This window comes from Triticum aestivum, chromosome 6B, assembly GCF_018294505.1.
Source record: "Triticum aestivum cultivar Chinese Spring chromosome 6B, IWGSC CS RefSeq v2.1, whole genome shotgun sequence".
NCBI lineage: Eukaryota > Viridiplantae > Streptophyta > Magnoliopsida > Poales > Poaceae > Triticum > Triticum aestivum.
In genome coordinates this window covers 44,916,837-44,930,198 of record NC_057810.1, presented here as the reverse complement: position 1 = coordinate 44,930,198, position 13,362 = coordinate 44,916,837, and the positions used below count along the sequence as shown (strand labels likewise).

Below are 13,362 nucleotides of genomic sequence, written 5' to 3'. Positions count from 1 at the left end.
CTGTAGTCGTCTGAATTGTACAATTTTGCATGGAAAATATAACCATGCTCGGTCTTCAAGTAAACTTTCTTTTCCTCCATACTATGACTGAAACCTATCTTATCCAATACAAAAACTCTTGCATGGCAGGGGATACGCTAGTAGAATGAAGCAGATGTCATGCTTAATTACGAAAAAAGACTTGTCGCTGTGACTTACTGTATCCACTTCGAAGTTCTCGTCCATCTTGATGCTGAAGCGCCTATCATCATCTAGGAAGATTCCGTCGGACAGGCCGCGCTCGTCTTCGCAGTATTTGCAAATACCAAAATCCTTTTCGTCGTCAGACATTTCCAATGTTCATAGTTAAAACATTAATTGAAAATCAATCGAAGACAACTACCAAGATACTCAACACACAAATCCGGGGCACTCGATATTTCCTACATATTCTGGCACAAGTCATGCCAAAATTCACGGAAAAATCCGGCATGACCTTTGCTAAAATAGGACATATCGAGCGCCTGAAATTTGCCGGAACGGAAATGAATCAACACTCCGGCAAAACATAGGCCACTCGGAGGTGTAACCTGCAAACATGACGGGCCACTTGGATATTGAGCAACACAAGATATACATTTCAAAATATCTTATAGGACTCCAATTAGCATGCATTCAATAAGCAAAAGTAAATCATCTCATATGTCCGTACATCGTCGAATATTATCACTAATACATCACGAATAGTGTCATACATATAACATCACTAATACAACTAAAACCCTAGCACATGACGGGTATCGGCGCGGGCGGTGGACACCCACAGAGAAGGAACCATCACGGGATCATAACTCCAGTGAGATCCCCGGAGAACCTGCCAGGTATTGGAGAACGACCTATGCTCCAACGCAAACAAGTAGCAACGGACGTGCGCGTCCTCCTCACTGACATGGTGACGCACCACCTCTACGGAGTCCTCGAGCCTCTCGATCGTCACTGGCCCACGCGACCGCCACCAAAGAAGGTTCGGGTCAATGACAGGCTGGCTCCTCACCAACCTGCGCCCCTCGGTAGGTAGCGCCTCCTAGTACCACCCCGGCGGAGCCCAGTCCCGGACATGGCCAATCTGGTCAAGCAGGTGTCGTCCTCCGCCGACTCGACGACGAGGATGCGGGATAGGCATCGTCGACGTCGAGGCGGGAAAAATTGCTTTAACTAAAAAATATAAACAAGTTCTTACTAACTAGTTCTATTAATTCAACTAGTTCTTACTAAAAATAAACTTAATATAAATAAAAATATTCTACTACCTAATTAGTACCTAGTTCTTAATATGCAACTAAAATAAACTTACTATAAATAAAAATAAACTTAATATGCAACTAAAGTATAAAGAAACCCTAGGCACAGGTAGGGGAGAGGGAGGAGCGGGCGTGCTCACCTCGGGTGACTGCGATGAGGGAGGGGCAGGGCGGCGTCGAGGTCGGGGCGGCGTCCGGGGCGGCGTTGAGGTCGGGGGTGGGGGCGGCGTTGAATCTGGGGTCGGGGCGGCGCTGAGGTCGGGGGCGGGGGTGGCATTGAGGTCGGGGGTCGGGGCGGCGTAGAGGGTGCAGAGAGCGCGCGGCGGCCGACGGGCGACGGCGGCGGCGAGAGTGGAGAGAGTTGGATTTGGGGGAAAGTGGCGTGGGGAAGGACGAACCCCGTGGTTAAGTCAGAAGTAGCAGTAGCGCGTTCCGGGAAAAGCGCTGCTGCTATCTTAGCTACAGCGCGTTCTCTGATACACGCTACTGCTACTCCTTTCTCTTCTTTCCCTTTTCCATTTATTTTTCTTCACATTTTATTTGTTTCCTTTCATCTTATTCTATTTCTTTCATTTTCAATTACCTTTCCATTCTCTTTCCATTTAATTTTATAACCTTTAGCAGCAACGAGTTTATATTAAAACGCGCTGCTACAAACGACGTAGCGGTAGCGCGGTTCGTCATAGATCGCTACTACTATGTGTAGCCTATGGGCTAAGCCATGGGAATTTTAGTAGTAACGTGTGTTCAGCAAGATGCGCTACTGCTACATCTTTATCTGCAGCGCGGTTTCCTCCAGCGCGCTATTGCTAATGAGCACCAGCGTGCTTTTCTGACCCATGCTACTGCTAAAGTTCTGTGTATAGGGTTTTCCCTAGTAGTGATATCATATCACTTATATTGATTGCATGTGATGTTTATCCTTTATGCATCTTATCTTGCTTTGATTGACGGTGGTATTTTAAGATGATCTCTCACTAATTATCAAGAAGTGTTCTCCCTGAGTATGCACCGTTGCGAAAGTTCTTCATGCTGAGACACCACATGATGATCGGTTGTTATAGGCTCTACATTCAAATACAACGGGTGCAAAACAGTTGCACACGCGGAATACTCAGGTTAAACTTGACGAGCCTAGCATATATAGATATGGCCTCGGAACACAGAGACCGAAAGGTCAAACGTGAATCATATAGTAGATATGATCAACATATATATAGTGATGTTCACCATTGAAACTACTCCATCTCACGTGATGATCGGACATGGTTTAGTTGATTTGGATCACGTGATCACTTAGATGACTAGAGAGATGCCTGTCTAAGTGGGAGTTCTTAAGTAATATGATTAATTGAACTTAAATTTATCATGAACTTAGTACCTGATAGTATTTTGCTTGTCTATGTTTGTTGTAGATAGATGGCTCGTGCTATTGTTCTGTTGAATTTTAATACGTTCCTTCAGAAAGCTAAGTTGAAAGATGATGATAGAAATTACACGGACTGGGTCCGTAACTTGAGCATTATCCTCATTGCTGCACAGAAGAATTACGTCCTGGAAGCACCGCTGGGTGCCAGGCCTGCTGCAGATGCAACTAACGATGTTAAGAACGTCTGGCAGAGCAAAGCTGATGACTACTCGATAGTTCAGTGTGCCATGCTTTACGGCTTAGAATCGGGTCTTCAACAACGTTTTGAACGTCATGGAGCATATGAGATGTTCCAGGAGTTGAAGTTAATATTTCAAGCAAATGCCCGGATTGAGAGATATGAAGTCTCCAATAAGTTATATAGCTGTAAAATGGAGGAGAATAGTTCTGTCAGCGAACATATACTCAAAATGTCTGGGTATAATAATCACTTGATTCAACTAGGAGTTAATCTTCCTGATGATAGTGTCATTGACAGAATTCTTCAATCACTGCCACCAAGCTACAAGAGCTTTGTGATGAACAAGACTATATGCAAGGGATGGACAAGACTATTCCCGAGCTCTTCGCAATCTTAAAGGCTGCAGAGGTAGAAATCAAGAAGGAGCATCAAGTGTTGATGGTCAATAAGACCACCAGTTTCAAGAAAAAGGGTAAAGGGAAGAAGAAGGGGAACTTCAAGAAGAACAGCAAGCAAGTTGTTGCTCAAGAGAAGAAACCCAAATCTGGACCTAAGCCTGAGACTGAGTGCTTCTACTGCAAGCAGACTGGACACTAGAAGCGGAACTGTCCAAGGTATTTGGCGGATAAGAAGGATGGCAAGGTGAACAAAGGTATATGTGATATACATGTTATTGATGTGTACCTTACTAATGCTCGCAGTAGCACCTGGGTATTTGATATTGGTTCTGTTGCTAATATTTGCAACTCGAAACAGGGACTACGAATTAAGCGAAGATTGGCTAAGGATGAGGTGACGATGCGCGTGGGAAATGGTTCCAAAGTCGATGTGATCGCGGTCGGCACGCTACCTCTACATCTACCATCGAGATTAGTTTTAGACCTAAATAATTGTTATTTGGTGCCAGCGTTGAGCATGAACATTATATCTGGATCTTGTTTGATGCGAGACGGTTATTCATTTAAATCAGAGAATAATGGTTGTTCTATTTATATGAGTAATATCTTTTATGGTCATGCACCCTTGAAGAGTGGTCTATTTTTGTTAAATCTCGATAGTAGTGATACACATATTCATAACGTTGAAGCCAAAAAATGCAGAGTTGATAATGAAAGTGCAACTTATTTGTGGCACTGCCGTTTGGGTCATATTGGTGTAAAGCACATGAAGAAACTACATACTCATGGACTTCTGGAATCACTTGATTATGAATCACTTGGTACTTGCGAACCATGCCTCATGGGCAATATGACTAAAACATCATTCTCCGGAACTATGGAGCGAGCAACTGATTTGTTGGAAATCATACATACTGATGTATGTGGTCCAATGAATATTGAGGCTCGCGGCGGGTATCGTTATTTTCTCACCTTCACAGATGATTTGAGCAGATATGGGTATATCTACTTGATGAAACACAAGTCTGAAACATTTGAAAAGTTCAAAGAATTTCAGAGTGAAGTGGAAAATCATCGTAACAAGAAAATAAAATTTCTACGAACTGATCGTGGAGGAGAATATTTGAGTTACGAGTTTGGTTTACATTTGAAGCAATGCAGAATAGTTTTGCAACTCACGCCACCCGGAACACCACAACTAAATGGTGTGTCCGAACATCATAATCATACTTTACTAGATATGGTGCGATCTATGATGTCTCTTACTAATTTACCGCTGTCATTTTGGGGTTATGCTTTAGAGACGGCCACATTCACGTTAAATAGGGCACCATCAAAATCCGTTGAGACGGCACCTTTTGAACTGTGGTTTGGCAGGGGCTGCGATGCTTATGTGAAGAAACTTCAACCAGATAAGCTCGAACCCAAATCGAAGAAATGTGTCTTCATAGGATAACCAAAGGAGACTATTGGGTACACCTTCTATCACAGATCTGAGGGCAAGATTTTTGTTGCTAAATTCGGATCCTTTCTAGAGAACGAGTTTCTCTCGAAAGAAGTGAGTGGGAGGAAATTAGAACTTGACGAGGTAACTGTACCTGCTCCCTTATTGGAAAGTAGTTCATCACAAGGACCGGTTCCTATGACAACTACACCAATCAGTGAGGAAGCTAATGATATTGATCATGAAACTTCAGATCAAGTTACTACCGAACCTCGTAGGTCTACCAGAGTAAGATCCGCACCAGAGTGGTACGGTGATCCTATTCTGGAAGTCATGTTACTTGACCATGGCGAACCTACGAACTATGAGGAAGCGATGATGAGCCCAGATTCCGCAAAATGGCTTGAGGCCATGAAATCTGAGATGGGATCCATGTATGAGAACAAAGTATGGACTTTGGTTGACTTGCCCGATGAGCGGCAAGCCATTGAGAATAAATGGATCTTTAAGAAGAAGACTAACGTTGATGGTAATGTAACTGTCTACAAAGCTCAACTTGTTGCGAAAGGTTTTCGACAAGTTCAAGGGGTTGACTACGATGAGACTTTCTCACCCATAGCGATGCTTAAGTCTGTCCGAATCATGTTAGCAATTGCCGCATTTTATGATTATGAAATATGGCAAATGGATGTCAAAACTGCATTCCTGAATGGATTTCTGGAAGAAGAGTTGTATATGATGCAACCAGAAGGTTTTGTCGATCCAAAAGGTGCTGACAAAGTGTGCAAGCTCCGGCGATCTATTTATGGACTGGTGCAAGCCTCTCGGAGTTGGAATAAACGCTTTGATAGTGTGATCAAAGCATATGGTTTTATACAGACTTTTGGAGAATCTTGTATTTACAAGAAAGTGAGTGGGAGCTCTGTAGCATTTCTGATATTATATGTAGATATTATTAATTGGAAATGATATAGAATTTCTGGATAGCATAAAGGGATACTTGAATAAAAGTTTTTCAATGAAAGACCTCGGTGAAGCTGCTTACATATTGGGTATCAAGATCTATAGAGATAGATCAAGATGCTTGATTGGACTTTCAAAAAGCACATACCTTGATAAAGTTTTGAAAAAGTTCAAAATGGATCAGGCAAAGAAAGGATTCGTGCCTATATTACAAGGTGTGAAGTTGAGTCAGACTCAATGGCCGGCCATAGCAGAAGATAGAGAGAAAATGAAAGATGTTCCCTATGCTTCAGCCATAGGCTCTATCATGTATGCAATGATGTGTACCAGACCTGGCGTATGCTCAGCAATAAGTTTGGTAGGGAGGTACCAAAGTAATCCAGGAGTGGATCACTGGACAACGGTCAAGAACATCCTGAAATATCTGAAAAGGACTAAGGATATGTTTCTCGTTTATGGAGGTGATAAAGAGCTAGTCGTAAATGGTTACGTCGATGCAAGCTTTGACACTGATCCGGACGATTCTAAATCGTAAACCGGATACGTGATTATATTGAACGGTGGAACTGTCAGTTGGTGCAGTTCTAAACAAAGCGTCGTGGCGGGATCTACATGTGAAGCGGAGTACATAGCTGCTTCGGAAGCAGCAAATGAAGGAGTCTGGATGAAAAAGTTCATTTCCGATCTAGGTTTCATACCTAGTGCATCAGGACCAATGAAGATCTTCTGTGACAATACTGGTGCAATTGCCTTGGCAAAGGAATCCAGATTTCACAAGAGGACCAAGCACATCAAGAGACGCTTCAATTCCATCCGGGACCAAGTCCAGGTGGGAGACATAGAGATTTGCAAGATACATACGGATCTGAATGTTGCAGACCCATTGACTAAGCCTCTTCCACGAGCAAAACATGATCAGCACCAAGACTCCATGGGTGTTAGAATCATTACTGTATAATCTAGATTATTGACTCTAGTGCAAGTGGGAGACTGAAGGAAATATGCCCTAGAGGCAATAATAAAGTTATTATTTATTTCCTCATATCATGATAAATGTTTATTATTCATGCTAGAATTGTATTAACCGGAAACATAATACATGTGTGAATACATAGACAAACTTAATGTCACTAGTATGCCTCTACTTGACTAGCTCATTAATCAAAGATGGTTATGTTTCCTAACCATAGACATGTGTTATCATTTGATTAACGGGATCACATCATTAGGAGAATCATGTGATTGACTTGACCCATTCTGTTAGCTTAGCACTTCATCGTTTAGTATGTTGCTATTGCTTTCTTCATGACTTATACAAAGTTCCTATAACTATGAGATTATGCAACTCCCGTTTACCAGAGGAACACTTTGTGTGCTACCAAATGTCACAACGTAACTGGGTGATTATAAAGGAGCTCTACAGGTGTCTCCAAAGGTACATGTTGAGTTGGCGTATTTCGAGATTAGGTTTTGTCACTCCGATTGTCGGAGAGGTATCTCTGGGCCCTCTCGGTAATGCACATCACTATAAGCCTTGCAAGCAATGTAGCTAATGAGTTAGTTACGAAATGATGCATTACGTAACGAGTAAAGAGACTTGTCGGTAACGAGATTGAACTAGGTATTGGATACCGACGATCGAATCTCAGGCAAGTAACATACCGATGACAAAGCGAACAACGTATGTTGTTATGCGGTTTGACCGATAAAGATCTTCGTAGAATATGTAGGAGCCAATATGAGTATCCAGGTTCCGCTATTGGTTATTGACCGGAAACAGTTCTAGATCATGTCTACATAGTTCTCGAACCCGTAGGGTCTGCACGCTTAAGGTTTCGATGACAATTATATTATGAGTTTATGAGTTTTGATGTACCGAAGTTTGTTCGGAGTCCCAAATGTGACTACGGACATGACGAGGAGTCTCGAAATGGTCGAGACATGAAGATTGATATATTGGAAGCCTATATTTGGATATCGGAAGTGTTCCGGGTGAAATCGGGATTTTACCGGAGTACCGGTAGGTTACCGGACCCCCCGGGGGCTTAATGGGCCTACATGAGCCCTAGTGGAGAGGAAGAGAGGAGGCAAGGGCTGGGCCACGCGCCCCTCCCCCCCAGTCCGAATAGGACAAGGAGAGGGGGGCGGCGCCCCCCCCCCCCCCCCTTCCTTCCTCTCTCCCTTCTCCTTCCCCCCTTCTCCTATTCCAACTAGGAAAGAAGGGAGTCCTACTCCCGGTGGGAGTAGGACTCCCCTTGGCGCGCCCCTCCTTGGCCAGCCGCCCCCTCCCCCTTGGCTCCTTTATATAGGGGGGCAGGGGGGCACCTCTAGACACAACAATTGATCTCTTGATCTCTTAGCCGTGTGCGGTGCCCCCCTCCACCATAGTCCTCGATAATATTGTAGCGGTGATTAGGCGCAGCCCTACGACGGTAGAACATCAAGATCGTCACCACGCCGTTGTGCTGACGGAACTCTTCCCCGACATTCTGCTGGATCGGAGTCCAGGGATCATCATCGAGCTGAACGTGTGCTAGAACTCGGAGGTGCCGTAGTTTCGGTGCTTGATCGGTCGAGCCGTGAAGACGTACGACTACATCAACCGCGTTGTTCTAACGCTTCCTCTTTCGGTCTACGAGGGTACGTGGACGACACTCTCCCCTCTTGTTGCTATGCATCTCCATGATCTTGCGTGTGCGTAGGAATTTTTTTGAAATTACTACGTTCCCCAACATGCACTACCTCTCTTCCTGCTCCTTCCCCTCCTCCTTCTCATCCCATCCTATATATTTTCAATTTGTTTGTGTAATTATACTCCATGGTGCTTGCACGTCCATGGATCTGGAAGTAGACATTTTAGTGCTTTTCCTATTCCATTATCTGCTCTCTTTTTTGCTAAGGGTACTGTTTTTCTGCGTAGGGGATTAGCCTGGTTACACGGATTAAGAGTTCTGCTCTAAGATATTTGTGCTAGAGAACTAATTACTTTGTACTCGACCGCTCTGCAGATGTTGAGGTGTGATCTGCAATGGTTGGCTTTGGGACTTTTGGCGGCAGTATATTCTTTGTGCCCTTGCCAGGAATATCTGATGTGGGCCATGACACAAGCAATTTTTGAGGTAAATATCACTCTCTCTAGCTCAAAGAGCACTTCGATTTTATAAATTGATTGCTTATATCATTGTCCAAAGCTGCGAAGCACCATGCTCGATTGGTGGACTGCCGCTTGAGAAGAAGCTTATTACTCTCTCTGGCTGTGTGCATTGTTTTTCTCTCGAATATTTTTATATGTAGTCAGATTTATTCTTTTTTTATGTTGCTTGGTATTGTATGAGCATAACCTGGCCCACTAATCTATCTTATTGTTAGAGTTTCTTTATGGATGGATTTTCTTATTGTTAGAGTTTCTTTATGGATGGATTTTCTTGAGTTAGTAGAATGTATCTACAACATTCACTGCACTGTGTTTACGTTTACACTGATCGTAGCTGCAACTTAAGATCTACTCCCTCCGTCCCATAATATAAGATGTTTTTGCAAGCTATGTTAGCTTGCCCTCCGTCCCATAATATAAGATGTTTTTGCAAGCTATGTTAGCTTGCAAAAACATCTTATATTATGGGAAGGAGGGAGTAATTGGCCAAGATAATTCCGAGGACCTGGCACAGGGTGCAGTTTTTATTATTGTGCTAAAAATGTTGGTGTCATGCAAATTAGGCCAACGCGGCAATCTTGAACTCAAGTGATCTTTGCTCGCCTTACTCTCATCTAATTTTAAAATCAACTTCAATGACATTGATAGGTTAAGGGGTCATTCATCAGGAGAGGTGTTTGAGCGGAATCCCATGTGTAGCTACTGTTGCCCCATCAATTATGTATAGTTGACTCTTTCTGAACATTGTTTAGTTCCAACGAGGATCTATTAGTAGTGCTGAATCCATTCCAAAAACAACAACATTGATATGTTTCTTAATTTTGTGTAATGTTTACACTTAAGGACCAGAAAACTGAATCTCGACACAATGACATACTTCACCGGCTTAAAGTTTCAGAAAGTAGTGTCTACTCTCGGGTGTACTACACCCGAGTTTGTCCAAAAATAAGTGGCTACTCTCAAATGTTTGAGGTTCTTGCAAATTTTATCCAAAAATAACATCCCTTGAGCTCTCACAAAAAAAGATAACAATATCACTGCTCAAAGATTTGTGCACTGTTTGAGCAGCGATTTTTTTGTGGGAGCTCCTCGGATGTTATTTTTGGATTAAATTTTGCCAAAACCTCTAACATTTGATAGAATTTGATGTCGCAAAATTTCAGATTCTTTGGATATAGTTTGATAGCGTTTTTTGAACTTTTGGGCAACTCGGCTGTAGTACACCCGAGAGTAGAAATTCCACTCTCGTTTCTTAACTATTCATACATTTGCATCTATGTTCCATGTGCTCACTTCTATGTATAGGCAATTGCTTTAGAGTCGCTTAACTCGGCCATGGTTGATTGGGCATATAAATGAGTGTAAATTTGAGAGCAACCGCCGTTGAGAATGGTTAGCATCTACATATTTAGTAGATTTGATGTGTCTTGGTTAATTGGACAGACAAATGAGTGTAAAATTTATGAGCATGATAAGTGGTCCACTTTGAAAAAAGTTGTATGATGTACTACTAATTAATATCTGAACATGCCACTCTGAATTCTGAAATGACCAGACATGATCTTTTGTTTGTCATGTATGCCGTTACTGAGTATTGTAGTTAAGCAGGTTGTAGTAATCTTACACTTTATATGGATGGTGTGCAAGTTAAAGGTCTGAAAAATATTGTGCTGAACTGTTATATGTGGGTCAGGTTATAGATCCCATGTTGGTTTGCTTGGTTTATGTTCAGGAGGGACAGTACAATATTGTTCAAGTCAAGTATTTATGTATTCTGATTACTGCTTTATTATTTATGAACTGAGGCATGATTGCTCTGTGCACTTACCGAAGATGATCCTGATGTTATTTGTTTGATAAAAGAAAGAGATGGCCCGAGGTCGATGTGCACTTATTAATTGAGTCGGGCTTTATATCATCATACCTGCGCACGAGCGCGCACACACACACACAATATTTTCTATAATTATTCACTGTTGTAGTCTCTTGTTGTTAGATGATGAACTGATGTTATTATTCCAAGGATTTAAATCTATGCACCTTCTCATGGCCCACTACTCCAGTATATGTGTGTATTACATGTTAACACTGAGAATAGTATGATGGCCTTTTAACTGTTTAGTGAGCCTGTTATCAGTTAACCGACTGCTCCTCCTTCTGATTTATGGCAGGGGCTTAATGGCGGCACTGGTTCACTCATACTAGCCGTCCTCATTGCATTGTCACTTTCAGTGGCAGTGTGGCACCCCTAAAAAAACACTAGCATATGGTCCAAAAATACATGGGCTTTAAATAATTGTCAGTACGGAGGTTGGGGGCGATTAGGGGGGGGGGGGGGGTTGGGTTTAGCAGATTTATTTATTTGCTTTATTACATTTATTTGTTTCTTTTATTTGAGAAGATTTTGTTTTGTTCTGCGAAATCACTAGTTAAGGTGTGGAGATCACTCCAACTTCCCCAGGGCTGCGAAAAGTGGTGCGCTGCATGTGCGCCACTTGTCGCAACCTGGGGTTTTCCTTTTTTTTCGTAGATCTGTTTATTCAAAACGTTTTATCTCTTAAATTGTGCGTCCATATCTCGAACCGTTTTCGCGGTTGGATTCCTTGCGTCGAGATCTTCAAAACTAGATCCCATATTGATAGGTTTTGACGAAAAAAATTTCACGAAAAAAATCGGACGAAAAAACCGAACCGGGAGCACGGTTTTTTCCCTTTTCGAAAGAGGCACGGCCGTGACTCTCGCGAAAGCACAACCATGCCTCTCACGGAAGCAAAAACGGGCCTCTCGCGAAAGAAAAAAAACGAAAAACGCGTTTTTTTTCCTTTCCGAAAGAGGCACGGCCGTAACTCTCGCGAAAGCACAACCGTGCCTCTCGCGGAAGCAAACCCGTGCCTCTCGCGGAAGAAAAAAACAAAAAACGCGTTTTTTCCCTTTTCGAAAGAGGCACGGTCGTGACTCGCGAAAGGCACGGAAGCAAAACCGTGCCTCTCACGGAAGAAAAAAAACAGAAAACGTGTTTTTTTCGTTTTCAAGAGGCACGGCCGTGACTCTCGCGAAAGCACAACCGTGCCTCTCGCGGAAGCAAAACCGTGCCGCTCGTGAAAGAAAAAAAAACAGAAAACGCATTTTTTCCGTTTCCAAGAGGCACGGCCGTGCCTCTCGCGAAAACAAACCCGTGACTCTCACGAAAAAAAATGTTTTTTGCGCAAAAATAAAATTTTTCGAATTTTTTTTGTCAAAAAGATAGGAAAGACCGGTGAAAAACCAAAAAGGTAAAAAAACCCGTTTAAAAAGCCAAAAAAACCCGTTAAAAAAAACAAAATCCAAAGAAAGCGCCCAGAGCACGGCACGTGACGAATGACTGAGAGCGCGCCAAGTGGCGCTCATCGTTGCGAGGCTCCTGATGAAGCGTTCGTTAATTAGTTGCTCCATTCAGTTAGCCCAACAGCCTATCTGCTTTTTTTTAGGTGCTGTGCATGCGCTCCAGCTCGTAGAAAGCCCAGCCAACAGCAAGCCCATCCCACGAGGGAAAAAAAGAACAACAAAAAAGGGGCGTTCCGAGAATCGAACTCGGGACCTCTCACACCCGAAGCGAGAATCGTACCACTAGACCAAACGCCCTGTTTTATAACCAAATAAGTCAGCGGAACTATGTAAATACAATGGTTAACAACATCCTGTCTTTTTCAGAAGATCTCGTCAAAACAGTGATGTTGAATTCATCAAACAGCTTGACCTGAAACTGATTCATCGTAAACAAGCTGAGGAATCAAATCAGTCAAACAAAACACTAACGATCTGTTCGTGTACATGTTCTGACCTGCCTATGTTCGTTCGTGTGTAAGGTGACCATGGTGGATGTATTGAAATGCCCACATTGTTCATCCTACATGGCCTCCTACGACATCATCCCATCTAGACAGTCATCCAGCTTGCACACACAACCATGACGAGTGAGCTTGGCAAGGTTACCCTCCACAAGACTAACATACATGTATGTGTGCCTTCTTTACCCTAGGATGTACTCCCTTTGTTCCTAAATATAAGTCTTTGTAGAGATTTCACTATGGACCACATACGGATGTATTTAGATGCATTTTAGAGTATAGATTCACTCATTTTGCTCCGTATGTGGTCCATAGTGAAATCTCTCCAAAAACTTATATTTAGGAGCGGAGGGAGTAAATTGTATGCATTATGGTATTTTCAAGAGTATGCGAGGAGGAAAGGGGTAAGGAACATCGGGCGTTGGAGGAGGAACAGTTGGAGGCGGCGCGCGCGGCTTTCCCCACTGCTCCTCCTCATGGCGCTTCTTCTTCCTCTTGTGCTCTGGATCCTTGGGAAGCTGATGCGTCGGGGTGCTCTAGCTCCTCGTTCCACGGGCTCTCGGCTGGTTGACGTGGGCTCTCGGCCTGATCTTCCCACAATGGTGCTAGCCATGGATTTGATCTGGGTCCTGGTCAATTTAGATCCAATACTCGCGCTCGTAGCTTGAACAATTCTTACAACAACA

General features: G+C 43.0%; 1 non-coding gene across 1 annotated transcript; it reads right to left on the bottom strand.

Annotated features, from left to right (window-relative positions):
* Positions 1–12,398: 12,398 nt before the first annotated feature.
* TRNAP-CGG (transfer RNA proline (anticodon CGG)) lies at positions 12,399–12,470 on the bottom strand. Its single transcript has one exon. It is a non-coding gene; the product is annotated as a tRNA-Pro (tRNA).
* Positions 12,471–13,362: the final 892 nt, after the last annotated feature.